The following is a 20,104-nucleotide window of genomic DNA, read 5'->3' on the forward strand; positions in this document are numbered from 1 at the left end:
TCTTCTCTCCTGACTCAACTTCACCATGGGTAAGGTTGATGGGTATTTTAAAAGTACAGAGATCTTACTATACTGGATGTATTTTGGATTCCTATATCTCTTGATTATCTTGCAATTTTTCATTCGGCTAGTCTCTCATACACTTGCATCAGTTTTTTTGCTGTCAGATCTATAGAAACCATTCATCCCATGGCTAGAGCAGGTGCACATGACTCCTTCTCCAAATCATCTATGCCACTGCTGCCACTTTTTTTTTTTGGCCAGGGGCTGGGGCCTGGGCTTCAACACTTCACTGACACTTCAACTTGCAGGGTTCATGTTTGCTCACAGTGCATTCAGAATCCTTATTTCTGCTTACAAGGAACTTATCCAATTATATCACAACTCTCCAAAGGAGTCCACTGTAATAGGACTGAGGCAACTAAGTATTGTATGCTTCTTGGTGTCCATAGGTGCCAACACTCCCCTAACAACCTCTATTAATCTATCAGAACTGAGATATCTCTCACCTGCAAATATCCTAAAGACTATGCCACTTGCTGTGTGGGTGTTGAGACCCAGCATGTAAAATTTGGGTCTCTAGCAATTGAGAGATGTGAGGCAGAGTTGGCAGTGTAGTCATGCTTATGCAAAAAAAAAAAAAAAAGCTCCCAGACAGCCCAGAGCCTTCAGCCCTTAGATTCCTGCAACATTCCATAGGCCTTTTCATATGTAGGCCAGAAAACAAAGGTGAATGGTCAATATTTTACAGAGTGAACACATGCTCAATAGAAAATGTTTATGAGAATGAATGCATACACTAAATCAGGGTATTTATTACTTGAGTAAATAATAATAATAATAATAACAACAACAACAACAACCTGTTGGAAGCATCAACAAGAGAGTAGCTATAGCCATGTTTGGCCTTTCCAATGATCCACCCTTTTAGGATTCATCATCAAAAAATGTACACACCTGAAGTCTTCTGCAATGATTTATTTGCAAGAAAGTATGAGCTCTGCATTCACAGAATACACTGTATTGTGATATGACTAGAACACAATCCCCCTGCTTAGGATTACTAAAAGCCATCTCCAGATGGTATACTGGCAAGCTTATCATTCTTTCAACTTATCATTGATCAACTGCTGTGTGGCTGAAACTAAAGATTTAATATGTATTGAAGTAATATTGATATTATTTTGGTGATCCAGAATACACATACAACTGAATATGGCAGAAATCCATTCCTGTGCTGCTGTTAACAAACCAAGTGCCAGGTGATTTTGCAATGCAACTTTTGTATTTGATATTTTTCTTTATTTACTAGAGATAGAGCCTGCTTTGTATGATTTAAGATTTGACTCTGCACTCTGTATCTTATTCACCAAGGATACATAAAAAATAACAAAGAAAATAACTTATCCTCCTGAGTTTAAAATTTTATTTATCATATAGTCTTCTCTTTAGCTATAACAACACTATAATTTTCCATAGGCTGTAAGGTTTTAACCTAGTATCTTAATAATGTCAGCAGAAAAATCAGAAGTTCAAACATATTGAGTAACATTTTCAAATTAAATCAAAGTTTGGACAGTAAAAAATTGCCTGGATAAAATGGAGATCAACAGACTGTTGAAGATAATAGATAATGTTACCTTCAATATACATTGAAATATTGGTTTCAATATTTAAACCTAAGGAAATAAGCCAGAATTAACAAAGGGGTGATTAAACAGCTGTTTCTCTGCTTAACATTTCAATTTTGCCTGTTCATAAACCTGAAAACAAGAGCCAATATTGTAATGCATGTCTGTAATTTCTGTGACTCAAGAGGCTGAGGAAGAAAGATTTCAAGTTCAAGGCTAGACTCAACAACTCAATGGGGCCTTAAGCATCTTAGTGAGATCTTGCCTTGCCTTTAAAAAATGGGCTGGAGATGTGATTTGTGATAAAGTGCCCTGAGTCTAGTCCTTGGTACAAAAAACAAATCCTGCTTTTTTGTGCCACCATCTAACTTCTAAGACAATAATGAAAGTTTGATAATTCATGTAGTCTAGAGGATGTGAATTGTGGTTTTGGGGTCACATAGAGTTGATCCTGAATTCCAGTAAAGTTGCTTAATATTTGTGAGACCTTTCAAATATTCTTTCACACTGAACAGCTACGTAAACCTCATCTATTACAAAAGGCAAAATGATACTGAGTGTCAACATATTAGCAATTCTTTAGCCTTACCTGTACACATAAAGTTGATGATGTGTTCTTACTCCTCTTCTAGCCAAAGTGCAGAGTATGTTTCCCAAACTTTGGATCTGAGCTCTTATTTTTTTGTATGTGACTTATGTAAAGCTGTGACTATGAAAGTGTATTAGTCAGGAAACATTTTGAATACTTTGCTTTTGCTTTCACAACACTGTCACCTACATGAGAATGAGCCCACCTTAATTTATTTGATTCTGAGATAAAGGATGCTTTCTTTGGCATCCATAACTCTCTCTGAAGTTCAGTAACTTTTTCAACTATCACATAATTACATGCAGTAAAAAGATCCCATATGAAACCAGCCTTAATTGATGATAATCCCACACATTAGACAATAATTTTTATATACTTTCTTCTTATTCAGTGATAGATAACTAATCCACTAACCATAGGCTTAATGCCAGGATTCAATCACACGTGGAACTGAAGTTATGTGAAAAACACATTGTGCCTTATAGGTAGTGGTTAATTTTTTATTAATTTAAATTTAAACTTTAATCTTTTGACAGGCTTTATTGAATTATATAGAAATTTTTGTAGACTTCTAAGCCTTTAATATTTGATGATATTCTCACAGTACCCCATACCAGAGAAGAAAATTGAAGTCACAACCCTGCATTAGGCTAAAGACAAAACTGCAAAATAAGTTTTTCTTTAAAATGTTTACACTCTAATTTCTGGGTTACTGATGATCTGATTACATAGAATCTTCTCTCCAGTGATACCCATCTCTTTTGGTTATAGTATGATATCTAATATGGAAATGGATTTGTGCCCAGTATCCTGTGAGAAACAGTGCCACTTTTTTAAACTTCTGAGTTGTAGATGGCAGCTCTCTCAAAGTGCACAGTCTCTCCTGTTCTTTGGCCCTGAGGGAATGTTGTTTGGTAAGTTTATTTCATAACTTATGATACAGAACATAGGTGTCCAGTTTTTTCACCTTGCCAAGGTCAGAGTATTCGTAGATCTCAAATGTGGAATATAGCTGTGGTGAACATAGATATCCCTGAGAGGTCAAGAGTGAATTTTAGGATGAAGCTTGAAAAATACATTTATTTATTAGTCAATTTATATTGTCAAAAATAATATTTTGGATATTGTGGTTTAAGTTATTGTGATTTATTTAAGCTGTCCTTCTTAATTTTTAATAGAAATTTTTAAATTATACTCATACATTATATTGTTTTTCCCTCTGGGGAAATATTACTGCTTTAGGACATTGCTTAGATGTTTAAAATACAATTTGCTTTCTCATAAGACTAGACAGCAGTAAAGTTAAATGAAATTTTAAAGTAATTGTGATAAAATTTTTATTCATAAAAATATATATATTGGGTGTTTGGGAGACCTTGCCTCTTGGTTTTATTTTCCCCATTGGGTTTCTCCGCACTGAAGTTAAGTTTTCATCACATGAGAAGAACATCACGTAATCTTTTGCCCTTCCCCTTCTCACTAAGGTCATTATGTGGCTGTAGAGTTTAAGAGTGGTGAGGATAATGCAAAGGATGAGAAGTGATGAGATGTCATTCCAAGTCCTCATCAGTCTCTCCAACTCAGGTGCATTTTTGTTTCAGTTGGCTGAACATCTGTTCATTTGCTCTATAATTTGTACTAAATTTTGTGGCTTTTTTGCCCCCTTTTCAATTTTAATTAGTTACCACCAGATTTTTCCATGACATCATTTACTCTAGGGCCAGAAATATCTGGTCTGGTGGTCTGTACCCTGGTCTTCTCATGCTTCCCAGTAATTAGGTGAGGACAACCAGCCAGAGGCCTCACACTGTTTATCAGGATGAGGGGGAAGTGATTTCTTTATGTCTGAGGGCAATATTTCAGGGCTTCTTTATGCATGCCTGGTGAGACTGCATGTTTCAAACTGAAGTTTTTAAAATGAAGTTGTTTAGGCCAGGCCTAAGGCCATCTTCACAACATTGTAGTTAATTTGGCCAAAATTAAGTTTTCTTTTCTTTTGTTTGTTTGTTTAATGTATTTGTCCTCAATTGAGTTTTTTTTATTTTATTTTTATTTTTTGTACCAGGTATTTAACTCAGGGGCCCTGATATACATCCCCAGCCCTTTTTTTGTATTTATTTAGAGAGAGCCTCTCACTTAGTTGCTTAGTGCCTTGCTTTTGCTGAGGGTGGCTTTGAACTCATGATAATCATGTACAATTCTCCTGAGCCACAGGGGTTATGGCCTGTGCCATCAAGTTTGCTTCAACTGAGTTTTTAAATATGTAAGACAAGTTTATTAAAATGACATTTAGAAGCATTCCTAATATTCAAGCAAACCCTTTTGTCCTGGTGTGGCAGGGAATAAAAGTGGAACTATAATTTAAATTACAAGCAAGTTTAATTGCAAGGGCTTAATTAGAACACAGTTAATTAGAAAGTCACAGGCCATGTCACTGTTGTACTTTTTAAAAATATTTTTTTCTTATTTGTAGATGAACAGAGTATTATTATTATTATTATTATTATTATTATTATTGATCCAGTATTGAACACACTGCCTCATGCATACTAGCCGAGCACTCTACCACTGAGCCACAACTCCCGACCATTACCTGGTATTATTTTTTAATATTTACTTTTATTTTATTAATTTATATGTGGTGCTGAGAATTAAGTTCAAGGCCTCATATATGCTAGGCAAGCACTGTACCACTGAGCCACACCTTCAGCTCTTTCCTGGTACTTTTTAAAATACCTGTTTTACATAAATTTTAATTAGTAGCCTTAACCCTTTTCCAATATCTTTTTGGATTAAATCAATAATCTAGAAATCATTGAAGCAGAGAGTCTAGTTTTATCTCAAACTCTGATTTTACTTCCTCTTTCTTCCCCAGACTCAGACACCTTATCACAGTGTCTGAATTAAGATTCACCCTTGAGGAATTTACTGTGTGTTGTCCACATTTCAAACTCCAACATTTACCTACTCCTTAGTTTTTGAAAAGCCTTACACAATTTGCCCATAGGTACCAAAATCTCTTGGAGTACTCAGAAAAATCAGTATCTGAGTCTTGCCTTTAAGGGAGCAGTTTGAATTATAAGTATGTAGCCTTTAAGGCAAGTAGATGGATGATCTGCAGCTGGAAGGAATCTTTTCATCAATACCTTGCATCTAAAAGACACTTCATTTGATTCCTTTTATTAGATACTGTGAATAAACATACAATAAAAATGGAAGTGAAGTAATTTCTTTAACAAAAGTGTTCCAATTTCTTTAGATATATATTCAGAATTATAATTACAGGATTATAGGGCATTTTTTAACCAAGAATTGTTATTTATTTTTATTTATTTAGGCACTTTACCACTGTGTTACATCCCTATATACATTTTTTAATAAGACAGGGTATCACTGAGTCACTTAAGCTATTATCAAGTTTCTGAGGCTGGTCTTGCACTTAAATTCCTCCTGTTTCATTCTCCTGAGCCACTGGGAGTAGAGACATTCACAATAATACCCTGCTTCAAAAAAAATTATTATTAGTGGATTATGTGGCATTTTTATTTTGAGCTTTTAAGAACCATGATAGTTTTTTTCAAGAGTATCTTTATTAACTTTATATTGTAACCAAAATTTTTATCTATACATATTCACATATACTCTGGAGTCCCTACTATCTTTCAGATATTTGTTTGGTTTTGTGTGGTTTGGTGCTAGGAATTGAACTCTGGGGGTGCTTACCACTGAGTTATGTCCCCAGTCCTTTTTTATGAGACAGATGACATATCACTAATATCTCACTAAGTTGCTTATAGTCTTGCTATTTTGTTAAGGCTGTGTTTCAAATCACAATCCTCCTGACTCAGCCTCTCCAGTCTCTAGAATAATTTCCACCACACCTAGCTCTTTCAGATTATTATAATAACCTTTTCAACAACACAGCCCAGGCTACAGAAAGTCACTTTGATTGATTTATTTTATCCCTGTGGAAAGTTTATATAAAGTAGCCAATATAGGACTATTCTGTAAAGATTTGTTGGAATAAACATGGATCATTGTTTTTTTAACCTCCTTTCTGAACTACTGTTTGGTATCATAGTTCATAAAAGTGCTGGGAAAAGAATGTAAATTCATTTGATTGAAATCTACAAAGATTTACATAAGCTCAGTCACTTGTGTGCCATAGCTTGGAACTTCAGGACATGGTAACATAAACAAAATATTTTAAAGTTGACACATTCAGTACACATACACACACACACAAAAAAAAAAAAAAAAAAAAAAAAAAAAAACTTTTTCTAGGAGCAATTGGTAGTTCTGGCATTATTACTAGTGTGTCAGGGTGGGGTCAGGATTCAGGAAGTACTAAAATCTCATTCAAGCTAATAGTAGTTTACTGGATTCCTCCCTATTTCCCCTAAAATACAAGCTAAAGTGAACTTCATCTGTCAGCAACAGCAGTTGGGAAAATATGCTGGCAGATGTTTTTTGAGATAAATTGACACCTTTGATATTTTGGTATTTCTGTGTCTTGATCATAGCTGATGAAACACTTGGAAAGGCTTTTGTGGCTCCTAGATATCACCACATTTTTTTGTATCATTTCTCCCATATTTATTTCTTTTTTTTCCTATGGTGCTAGAGATTGAACCTAGGGCCTTATGTATACAAGGCAAGCACTCTAAAAACTGAGCTACATCCTCAGCCCCTCTCTCACATTTCTGTTTACTTCAGATGATGATGGTAATTGGGGATTTTTCCCCAAATGTAGTACTTTGCTCAAGACAGGACTAATATCCAGTGCATCTAAATGTCTCTTCTCATTCATGATTTTTGCCAAAGAGACACTCATAATATTTTTTATTTAATGTATCTATATATGGAGGGAGAGTGTCTCATTTTAATATTCTGCTTTATTTTCAACATCATTCCCTTTTAATATTTGCCTTTTATAGTTTGGCTAAGGTCGGAACTGATTACCTTGCACATTCTGCACACACACTCTAACAGTGAACTTTGCCACTAGGTTCCAATTCTAACTTTAGGTTGGATAGATTCATTCATTCATGTCTAATGTTATTTTTCATATGGTTGGTTTTACATATGCCTTTCTATTGCTCTTAACAATACTATTGACGTACATATGGTTTCAGATTTGATTCATATTATGATTTATTGGTCTGTATTTTATCAATATAGTTTCATAATATACATTAAATGTGTCACATAATAATAACTATATTATTTGTTTTTTTATTAAAGGTTTTGGGGTATTTTACATATTTTATTTCCAAGATAAATTTATTTTCTTTAATCCCTTCTTTTCTTTTATTAAGTACTGGGAATTAAACTCAGGGGAACTTAGCCATTGAGCCATATCCCTACACCTATTTTGTATGATATATAGAGACGGAGTCTCAATGAGTTGCTTAGGGCATCACTTTCGCTGATGCTGGCTTTGAGCTCACAAAATACCTGTCTCAGACTCCCAAGGTGCTGGGATTACAATTGTGTACCACCATGTCCAGCTGTCTTTTTGTATTTAAATAAAAACATGCTAGAATTTTAATGTGAAAATATTATATATTAAATTGAGTTAAAATAATTGTCTTTGTAGTGATTAGTTTTATTTACACACATGGTATTTTATGTGCTTTCTTAAATTTTTACTTAGTTTGTGATAAGTTCTACATATTTTCCTTGAAAGCCATTATACATGTGATGTATTTAACAGATGTAACTTCAATATAATACTTATGTGGTATATTGTACACTAATTAAACAAAAAATCTTTCTGGGATCTAGAAATCAATTTTTCTCAAACTTTATTATCTTTATTTTTTAAATGTACCTCCTCTTTTCTCCTAGGCCCCATATTTCCACTGTATTGACAAGTATAACTCTATCCTCACACTATCAGGTAACTGTACACTGTCATGGTACACACATACTATAATTTCTACAGGTCTAAGCTGCTTGGTGAGGAGTATTTCATATATATATATATATATATATATATATATTTCATGGAGAAATAACAGCAATTTCTATTCCATCTTTAGTTCTTGAGAATTTGTTTTGTGTCTTCATCAATACTCTGTATTCTTTTTGTTGTGCTGTTTCTTACTGGAAATTTAAATCAGGGGCACACAGAGACTGGGTCACACATAGTTGCTTAGGGCCTTGCTGAGATTCTGAGGCTGGTTTTGAACTCAGGATTATACTTAGCCTCCGAATCCAATGGAATTAGAGGTGTGCACAATGGAACCTGGTTTTCTTTTATTTTTATATTGAAATATATATTATTTCTGAAAATAATTTTTTTCTTGATATTAAGAATGTATAGAATACCATTTCCCCCCAAATATCCCCCCTTTTTTGGAAAAGATGTCAGTAATACCAGATGTATACTTTATTGTTGTCTAAATGGCAAGTTGTTTATTATTACTATTATTACTATAATTACAATTATTATTAAGCTGTGTATTAGTTATAGAAGTTTATCTGTTCATATTATTATAATGTATATACTCTTTTCTTTTTTTATATTGTAATAAACTGTTTATTCAAAGTTTTACCAACTATAATATACTTTAACAGAAAAGCCCTGGAGGTTTCCCCTGAAGGGAAAATAAAAACCAACTTAGGACAACTCAGATACAGCAGCAACAACAACTAAAATTTGTGTAGCACTTTACAGTTCACAAAGTGCTTTCCACATACATTATCTCATTAAACCCTCACAACAATCCTGTGAGGTAGGAATTTTTGCCAATTTACAAGTGAGGTAAATGAGCCTCAAAGATTTCAGGACCTTTAAAGAGATTCACCGCAAATGATTAGTAACAACAGGCCATAAAACCAGATCTTTTTTCAAGTCCCATTTAATGCCAAATAAGTGTTAATTTTTCAATGTAGAATTATACTATACAATATTAAAGATTAAAGACCTTAATCACAACTGTTCCAACTTTTCAAAAATTGAAAATTGAGAAAAATTTTAATTTCTTTCACATATAAAAGTCCTTGAATTGTTTAGTCTTAAAATTAATTTGGCCAATACTGCCATGACTTTGTTCTCTTTAGGAAGTATTGACAAATTAAATGACTTTCTCTTTATTTTAGGATCAAAGATAATCCTTTACAGAAGGGCATATAAGTAGGATCTGTGAGTCTGAACACTAATTCCAAAAGTCCCATCCCTCCCTGACCTACAAGAAAAGAACTGAAGAAAAAATGTCTTCCCTCCTAGGAGACAGCAGCAGAACACAGGTCATGGACAATCTGCTGTTCTCAAGTTTAGCTACCTCACAACTCAAAAAGACAAGGGAAGGACAGCATCATAGTTAACCTCTATGAGCCTCTGGTGCCCCAAACTAACAGGCATATTGAGTTTTACATGAAGGGATCCATTACCACTATCATGACCAAAGAGCAGTTACCAAGCATCCTCTCATGGCACCAGTACAAAACAATAGAGAAAGAGGGCTCTACCCTATGCACTTGACCAAGTCTCTTCCAAGGTCTGCCAATTCTAAAATGGTGCTCATCACAGAACAACACTGAGCTTGACACGGAAAACAGAGGAAAACATGCTCTCCCAGTAACTACTAAGTAACAGCCTACAACAGAGTAATTACAAGTGAATAGAAACACAGAAAAGGAAGAATACCAACAGTTTCCTGATTAGAACCAACATGTGGCATGGCTACAGAGCACTAGGAAACAGCTACCTGGACAAACCAGTCTGGCAGCGGAACCAAGAGGGAGGCTGTTCTTCCTCAGTCAAGCTTTATCCTCATGGTGCCTCTAAAGAGGGAGCATCCCAGCGACTGCTCTTAGAGAGTCAAGGGAGGAGCCTCAGGATCAGAGGAACCAACCATCTTGCCCATTAGCAGTTTAGCCACATTATTCATAGATCATATCACATACATATACTTAAGTCTAAGTCATTTGTACCAAGCTAACAGAAAAAAATAGCAATTTCAAACATTTTAGTCGCATGTCGCGACTTCTTGCCCGCAAGGAAGACGCGACACTCAGGAATCTTCTTTCAGTAGTTTATTTCAGGCCCTTGATAGTTCTTCATCTCTCTCTCGGATGCCCCTCCCAGCCTTAATAAAGCATCTCAAGCCCCAATGCAAAGCAGCCACGTGGAGCTTTCTCATAGGGTGATGAAAAGTCATGCGCCAACTCTCCCAAATAAGGAGTTGTTTGTCACAGACCACAGCGGATCCAGCGCCATCTTGTAATGGCGACCATAATTTGCATAAATGGCAGAAGCGGCTCACCACAGTTCCCCCTTTCTATTTTCTTAAAACAATACAGGCAAGAGTAGAGGTCCTATCCCACTGTGCAGAAGTGGCTGCATAGTATGGCTCAGTCTTAAGGAGGGCCCTTCCCCAGATCCGAGACCATATCAGACGACGCCTTTTTTCGTGGGGCGGGGAGTGGACGCGTCTAACCCGCATGCAATAGGACATGCTCTCCTTGAGGTCCACGTCAAGGATCACTCAAGTGCAGTGCTTTGCCTCGCATCCTGTATCGTGGCGATGGTGGACGAAGGGGGATAACTGAGGCTGAACTGTGGCTGTTTATAACGACAAACAAGTTGACAGCACCCTGAAAGAAAGGCACGGACTTTAAGACGATAGAAAAGCACTAGTGTGGAAACCCATCTGCGTGCAATGGCAGTAAGACCGGCAGAGTGCAAGGGCTTTCCAACACTAAGAGAATAGCAAGGAAGGTCATGTCGATCCCAGTGCAATGTTATAATAACTTGGGGTGCAACGACCATGACAAAGGTTTACTGTTTAAGATGCGCAAGCCAGACTTGAGGCGAGTTGCCATTTTCTAAGGCTGCAAGAGCTTGTATGATCATAGCCTTATCATGAGCACTACGGGCCTTAAGGCGACAGAGAAACCACAAACAGAGGAACATACCGAAGCAACACATTGCACCAAAAATGCCTACCCCCACCCACTCTTTGAAGAAAGAAAAAGCAGAAGATATCCAATTGGTGAATTGGCCCAAAGTCACGGGATCGACACGGGTACTGTTCAAGACAGCTATCTGGGTTAGTTGAGACTGGATCATGTCTTCCGCTGCCATGGACCAATTTCCGGCCAAATATTCGCCAATGATGCGGGAGGCATTCCTGGAATCATTAAATCTGACAGAGGTTATGCATAAATGTGCACGTTGGTCAACACAACCCAAAAGCACCAAGTCAGCCAATTCTTCTACCTGAGCTTGGAGTAAATCTATTCTTTGGTTGGCAGCTAAAATCCCTGACAAAATATGTTGATTAATTGTATTTTGGGATTCAAGTATGGTGGAAGTTTGTTGAACAACTTGATTAATGGTGGCAGCAGTTTGTACTTGACTGGCCATGGCCACTCCGGCCGTAACCGCTGCAGCAGCAGACACTGCCACAGCTGTCACTATAGCTGCCGTAATTCCAAAATCCCTGCGGACTCTAAGTAGTTCAACAATGGGGAATTTATCTGGGTCCGCAGTGACTGGGATTGGGACAAAAGTTGGAATTTTCATAACCACTGCCGTGGTCCAGGAGCCATTCCAACACTCAGACAAATAGCAGGTAATATTAGAACAGTCAAGCATCCCCGACGAGGTGTCATTAGCCAAAAGGAACAAGAACGGGGATTGGACGCAGACCATTGCAGGGGGTAATGTGGCATTATATAGCAAAGAGTTGAATGAAACAGATGTAAGTCTATTACCTCGTTCATTCTCCTTAACAGTGCCAGAAACATTAGCCAGCCAGCTTTTGACTCCCAGCAATTGAGCCAATGCAGAAATATCAGCTGAAGCCCCCTTCTCATTGGAAATCAGCCATTGAAACCAGGACCAACCTACTCCTGTAGAGGAGTTGGCACTGTTGTTAAAGTTATAAACATACCTCTTAAGAGAGGGGGAAAAGGAGAAACCTTTAGCAACTTGATGTTTCTCCCAAGAATGATCCTGACAAGGCGTAAATGTTGGGGGGAAACCAAGATTAGGAGTACAGTAAGGGGAGGCCTTGAAATGAGTGGCATTGTAAGTACTATTAGAAGAAGGAGGCACTGGGATTAGTACCTTGGAGATAATAGCCAAGGTAGTTATGTTTAAAGCAGAGCTATTTGCGGGGGTCCCTGAACCTGATTGCTTCCCTGAAACTACTTGGCTCAGTACGGCACTGATAATGTTCCCTGAGACCTGACTGGACCGCAATGGGTCCTCCCAGTTAGTCAAATTTTTGGTCTTAAGGCTGATGCAATTAGCGTTTCCAAGGCTGAAACAAAACACTCCTGTGAGATTAACTTGAGATTGATTAAAAATGCTCTCCATGTCCCCTCTAGGAGAGGCACAGGGAGCAGACATCTCACATGAGGTAGAGAAAAGAGTGGGGAGGACACTAGAATTACTATGAACCGGCATCGGCATTGGCCAAGCCCGTGCCACTGCCCACCACTGCATTGGTGTCGTCTGTGCCATCGGCACCAGCACCAGAACCAGAGCACGTAGCAGAGTGAAGATCCTCATCACGGGATTGCTGTGGTATCTCTTGTTGCTGGTCGGTTGATGTCAAGACTCTTCTTGTCAGGCGTTCAGGGACCCACAACGGTTCCGTGCGATCCTGGGGAAAAACACATACAGATCCTCGTGCCCATGTCAGCACGGGGTCGGGGCCGTTCCATTGGCCCGTAAGAACATCCTTCCACTTAACATAGCCAATTACAGAAGGCTGAGGAGACACATGTCTATCGGCCGCAGAGCGACCATGAATATCCAAATTCAAAAAATTAATGGTAAAGAGAGCCAAGGATAGGCGTTCTTTAGGAGTGTGTTCAGCTCCTATTCCCCCTTTTTGTTTTTGTAAAGTTTCCTTTAAGGTGCGATGAGCACGCTCAACAATGCCTTGTCCTTGAGGATTGTAAGGCAGACCATGAGTAAGTTGCACTCCCATGGTAGAACAAAAGGATGTAAATTGTCTTCCAGTATAAGCAGGTCCATTATCAGTCTTAAGGGATGCAGGAGCACCCCATGCTGCCCATGCTTCTAGGCAATGAGTGATAACATTACGTGCCTTTTCTCCCGATAAAGCAGAAGCATGAATAACTCCAGAGCACGTATCAACAGAAACATGTACATACTTGAGGTTACCAAAGTCAGGTATGTGTGTCACATCCATTTGCCAGACAACCAATGGCTTCAATCCCCGTGGATTCACTCCATAAGTAGGGGGATGAAGAAATGTGACACAATGGGGACATTGTAATACTATCTGACGAGCATCCGCTCTTGAAATGGAAAAACGCCTGCGCAGCGTTAAAGCATTAACATGGAAATTCTGGTGAAATAATTTAGCCCCCTCTAAGGAGGAAGCCAAGCATATCAACTGACCTCTAGTGGCTGAGTCCGCACAGGCATTACCCTGTGATAACGGACCAGGAAGAGAGGTATGAGCCCGGATGTGCATTGGATAAAAAGGAGCAGTGCGGCTACAGATAAGCTGTTGAAGCTGATTAAAGTAAGCAGATACATTATGGACATTACTAATAGCTCCCACGGCCTCCAGGACTTTTAGTGCTTGTACCACATAGATGGAGTCCGAAATAAGATTAAAAGGAAAAGAACACTGTTTAAAAACCTCAATAACAATTTGCAGTTCCACCCATTGTGGATTTCCAGGAGCAAATTGATGCTGAACAGGGGGAGAATCATTAATTACATAAGCTCCCATTCCAGACTTGGAACCATCAGTAAAAATATTAACAGCCCCCGGAATTGGATTGGGTGAAGTTACCTTAGGGAAAATGATGGGATGTTCTTTAACAAAATGGAGTAATGGATGGGAAGGGTAATGATTATCAATATCCCCTTGAAACGAGCAACATAGAATAGCCCAGTTGTCTAGAGTAGCACACAAAACATTAAGTTGAGCTTTAGTATAGGGTATAATAAGAGAAGAAGGTGATTGTCCGAAAAATTGAATGCTTTGTTGAATCCCTTTAAGTGCTAACGCTGCAACAGCATCAGGATAGTATTCTAAGGATTTTCCTGGGGATATATGTGGGTGGATCCATAGTAAAGGCCCATCTTGCCACAGTACTCCAGTAGGCTGCCGCATAGTGGCAAGCACACATAACTGGAAAGGTTTATTACTCTGGAGCCTGTATAAAGTAGCATGTTGTATAGCATCTTCTACTGTTATAAGGGCCGCTCTAGCCTCTTTGGTGAGGCTACGAGGAGAAGCAAGATCTGGATCACCCTTAAGGGTAGCATACAAAGGCTGGAGCACACTATTAGGAATGTGTAAATATCCCCTTATCCAATTAATATCTCCCAGCAGTTTTTGAAAATCATTTAGAGTTTGGAGATCTTGAGTTCTTATGGTGATTTTTTGTGGTTTTAATTTGTCATACCCAATTATCGCTCCCAAATACTCAATAGAATTTCCCGTTTGAACCTTTTCAGGTGCGATATGTAGCCCATATTGAGCTAACAGCTTTACTAATTCTTTATAGGCCTCATTAACTGTCTGCTCTAACTTAGCTGCCAATAACACATCATCCATATAATGAATGATCTTGATGGAGGAATACTTATGTCTGAGAGGTGCGAGTGCCTTCCCCACATACATCTGGCACATCGTGGGACTATTAGCCATTCCCTGCGGCAACACTACCCACTCAAACCTTAGATCTGGTTCCTCGTGGTTACACGAGGGAAGGGTGAAGGCAAAACGCTGTGAGTCTTTAGGATGCAAAGGAATAGAAAAGAAACAGTCTTTAATGTCAATAGCAATAATATGCCAGCCCTGAGGAACAGAGGATAGCAAAGGCAGCCCTCTTTGAATGGGCCCCATAAGTTGCATTTGAGCATTAACTGCTCGTAAATCATGCAGTAGGCGCCACTTTCCTGATTTTTTCTTAATAACAAATATGGGAGTATTCCATGGAGAAGTAGAAGGTTGGATGTGACCCAAGTCAAGTTGTTCTTTGACTAGATCATGGGCTGCTGCCAATTTAACCGAGGGAAGAGGCCACTGAGGCACCCAAACAGGCTCCTCGGTGAGCCATGTTATGGGTATTTGAGCCACAGTGGCCCCTAGGAAAAACCCAGACCAAATCTGTTAAGCTTTTGATGACCTTGCACAGGATGTCTACGCCCCTGTAGGTGTTTACCTAGTCCTAGACCTGGCCTATACCCCATATTTTGCATAATCTGTTGAGACACTGGGGAATAGTCATTACTAAGAGTGAACCCCATGTCTGTCATCAGATCACGGCCCCATAAAGAGATAGGTAAATCAAGTACATAAGGCTGAAAGGTGCCATTGTGTCCTTCTGGGTCCTTCCAAGATAGATGTCTACAGCTGATTTGAGGGGCTTGGGCATATCCAAGTCCTCTCAGGGATTGATCAGAAGTCTGCATTGGCCATCCCTTAGACCAGTCCTTAAGGGCTATGATACTACGGTCTGCTCCTGTATCCAGCAATCCCACAATAGATTTACCTTCTATGCTTAATTCCAAAGTGGGGCGATTGCTCATATCTAGTGACAAATAGGCACAATCCCCTCCAGTGGTACCAGCAGGGAAGTGATTATGTAAGCTAGGCAAAATTAGTAATTGAGCAATCCGATCCCCTGGGGAGATAGACACAATGCCCTTTGGAGCCTCCACCATAACCTTTACTGCCCCTACAGTATCAGGGCTAATGACTCCGGGAAAGACATGAAGACCTTGTAAGATAGAGGATGCACGTCCAATTAGCAAACCTACAGTGCCAGGTGGTAAAGGCCCTTTGAACTCAGTTTCCACCAATTGGACTCCCATCTTAGGTGTTAATACGAGTCTGGAGGTGGAACAGAGGTCCAATCCCGCGGCACCTGTAGTGGCTCTCCGCGTCTCATGGGATGGCGCAGAGATGGCCATGTCTCGGGTTCGGGTGTGACATTCTCCACTGCCCCATATATTTGTGGGCCCTGGGGTCGGGGGCCCCTTCGGCCGTTTTTTGGCCCAGCTGAAATAGGCTGTCCATGGATGTCCTTCACTGATCTACACTCTCTTGCCCAATGCTTCCCCTTTTTACATTTAGGACACAGCCCCGGTTGACGAAGGCCATTGGAAGGGCCACCGTGAGGGGGTCCAGTAAAATTGTCTTTTTTGGGACATTCACGTCTGAAATGACCGGGTTGACCACAATGGAAGCATATTCCGGCACCAGGACTGCCCCCTTTTGCAATCCGAAGGACAGCAGCTGCAAGACCTGCGTTAGTTAAAGGTCCTCCAATCTCTCTACACACTTTCATCCATGCTTCTATGCCCTTATTTTTATAAGGAGTGATTGCCGCTTTACATTCCTTGGTGCATTGCTCAAAGACCAATTGCTTGATAAGGGGCATGGCTCTATCAGGATCCCCAAAAATCTTTCCAGCGGCATCCACCATTCTTGCTACAAAATCTGAAAAGGGTTCTGTAGGGCCTTGTAGAATCTTGGTCAAATTACCAGACACCTCTCCTCTATTTGGAAGCGACTTCCATGCCCGAATGCAAATGTTGTTAATTTGATCATATACCTCAAGAGGAAATCCTGTCTGTTGATTTGCAAATCTACCCTGCCCCAAAAGCATATCCTTGTCCCAATGGGGGTGTCCCGCCGCATGGTTTTGGGCGGCCTGCTCTATTGCGCCCTCTAGCATAAATGCTCTCCAGTCCAAATATTTACCCGGGGAAACACAAGCCCGAACAAGGCTAGCCCAATCAGAGGGAGTCATGCAGTATCTAGACAGACTCTCCACCTGAGTTAGTGTGAAGGCGGCATCCACCCCATAAGTGCGCACAGACTCCGCCAGGGTCTTCACAATTTTAAAATCTAAGGGTTCATGGAATCTTCCCCTATTGTCATCCTGAAAAACTGGATAAGCAAGACCCATCTCAGCGTTAACAGCCCTCCATGTTTGGGCATGGAAAGCTCTCCCCGAAACACCTCCACCATACGGCGGTGGATCCGGGGGATCGCTTTTCTTGAGCCCCTGTTTATTTCTGTTCCCTTCTCCTATAGCTAAACTCTCTAGCTGACGAGACAGCCTCCCGAGCTCTTCCTCCTCATCCTCCTCTTCCTCTGACCCACTTTCACATGGGGGTGTGCGCAGCATACTGAGATCTGGATACAATCGTCTCCTCCCCTGTTTCACGCTCCGCACACTCCCATCCTTCTGAGATATCTCACTTCCTGCCGTCTCCGATTTCTCCTCATGTAATTGCTCTAGAACTTCTTGTCCTTTTGTAAGTGCCTCCTGACATCTGCCATCTGTAAGGCAACTACGGACCATTTTCCAAAGGGGTATCACCCCACCCTCTAATATGCCCTGCTCAGAAGCAAAGTCAAGATCTTTGCCTAATTTATCCCAACTAGGTACAGTAAGGGTGCCCGAAAATGCAAACCACGGTGCAGCGATATCTACCTTCTGTAAAAATCTCTGTAAAGTACTATGTTTCACTTCCAGACCCTTAGAACGTAACTGGCCATCTAGGGCCAGAAGAAGCGGACTGGAAGGTGCGGCACCCATGACACAACAACAAAAGAAGCACAAAAAACAAAAGCAAAATGACACAACAAGAGAAACACAGAAAACAAAAGCGAAAGTAAAAACGAAAGTACACAATGCAGCTGCTGCCCCGCGTTGGTCACGGATCCCACTTACCTGGGACTACGGTGCACCCCCCTGACTGCTGAAAGTTCTGGTTCCCGGGTTTCGGCACCACTTGTCGCGACTTCTTGCCCGCAAGGAAGACGCGACACTCAGGAATCTTCTTTCAGTAGTTTATTTCAGGCCCTTGATAGTTCTTCATCTCTCTCTCGGATGCCCCTCCCAGCCTTAATAAAGCATCTCAAGCCCCAATGCAAAGCAGCCACGTGGAGCTTTCTCATAGGGTGATGAAAAGTCATGCGCCAACTCTCCCAAATAAGGAGTTGTTTGTCACAGACCACAGCGGATCCAGCGCCATCTTGTAATGGCGACCATAATTTGCATAAACGGCAGAAGCGGCTCACCACAGTTGCACATAACTTGGCAAAAAAAAAATTAGTGTAAAAAAAGAACCATGCAATTTTATATTTTTTGTGCTTGTTTTCAAACCGTTACCAACCTTAGAAAATCACTTCCCCTTGTAACAAATTTAGATTCTCTGAATCTAAATAGCAAAGGAAATACTTCTAGCATTTCAATAGTTTATTAGACACATACAATTACATTCAATAAGTTACGAGTGAGCTACAAAATGAAAAAATAAGAACTCACATTCATAAAACCTCAAACACATCTCACAATAAATTCAAGTTTTTTAGCTTAACATCTGTATCTTGAGCAATTTTTTAAATGCAGAAAGACCCATTAAATACTTATGTAATTGGATTCAATGTTCTATGCTAAATGCAGATAATTTTATAGTCCACAGCATGATTTATAATTATATATCACCTTTCTTCCACAATACTTACATTACGTCACAATTATAGTAATCATTAAGCTATTAATACAAAGCAGAACACTTCTTCAAATTAAGGTACCTTTTGCTGTATCAAAGACTGCCTTCCTGCACCAAGTAAAGAAGTGACTCTTGAAATACTGGGTGGAATTTCTTTATCCAACATAGGGCCAATGCGCTGGCAGATTTGCAACACATGATCAGGAGCCACATGCTTATTGGACAAGACCAATTTCTCATAGCTCCTGTTGTGCTCATTGCCCTCCTAGTCCAACCTCTTGGGCAACAGCTGGTACTGCTCCAGCTCCTGCACCAGCACCCAGGTGGCTCTGCAGCACAGGCCAGCAGATAGGTACCAAGCGATGAGGAAGTACAGTTCCAACTAGATGAGCGGCACCCTACATCAAACGGGCGCAGGCTCCGCCATAGCCTGGCACTGTGTGGGGGGCGAGAGGGCGAGGGAAACTTGTATGTCATGCTGAGCCATCACCGCGCCAGTGTCCCCGCTCCTCAAGCACGCGCCGCTACTGCCATGCTATGAGCGCTGCCAGCACCCCATGCCTCCGCGGGGGAGGCTCTTATTTCTATTAGTTCATAGCATACATCAGTGTGTATCAAAATGACCTGTTGGGGGTTGGGAGGGGAGGGGAGGGTTCATGGGGTTAGAAATGATGGTGGAATATGATGTATATTATTATATAAAGTACATGTATAAAGAAGTGAATTCGTGTAAATCTACTTTGTATAAAACCAGAGAAATGAAAAATTGTGCTCTATATGTGTAATAAGAATTGTAATGCATTCGGCTGTCATATATAATTTAAAATAATTAAAAAATAAAAATAAATGATGGCATTATATTCTAACTGGAAATAAATACTACTCCTTTTAAAAATTGAAAGAAAAAAAAGAAGGTCTGTTGGTCAGTGATGAACTTTATAAAGTATAAAATGTATCCTGAACATTTGGTAATACATAAACCTAGATGTAGGTATTTATAGTGTTGTCAGCAGAATTTAAAAAAAAAACAAATAAATTACTGAAGAGTTCATTTCTTGCAATGTATACTAATAAGAATATGAGATGCATTTTCTACATATACATATATACTACCCTTATATATAATTAATAAATGATTAATTACTACATCTCACATTAACCACATTTATTTCAAATTAATTTGTCTTTTGAAAGCACCAGTATATGACACTCTTTGAATATATACACTTGGTGTGTCCTCAAATTTGTCACTTTTATATATTATGTTCTTTTCTTTACTCTCTTTTTTATAGAATTTCTTTTTCCAAATTATTGAGATTAGTGAATTTTAGACACTTCAGTTTAACAATGCAGTCTGTAGATTTTCTTTTTAACCTCATCTAAAATACATCCCACTTTTTAGAG

The 20,104-nt window shown here is 39.5% G+C and overlaps 1 pseudogene; it reads right to left on the reverse strand.

The window, feature by feature from the left end:
- Positions 1 to 18,773: 18,773 nt before the first annotated feature.
- LOC107133533 lies at positions 18,774 to 19,127 on the reverse strand (annotated as a pseudogene).
- Positions 19,128 to 20,104: the final 977 nt, after the last annotated feature.

The sequence above is a fragment of the Marmota marmota genome, unplaced genomic scaffold, assembly GCF_001458135.2.
Source record: "Marmota marmota marmota unplaced genomic scaffold, marMar, whole genome shotgun sequence".
NCBI classification, from domain to species: Eukaryota; Metazoa; Chordata; class Mammalia; order Rodentia; family Sciuridae; genus Marmota; species Marmota marmota.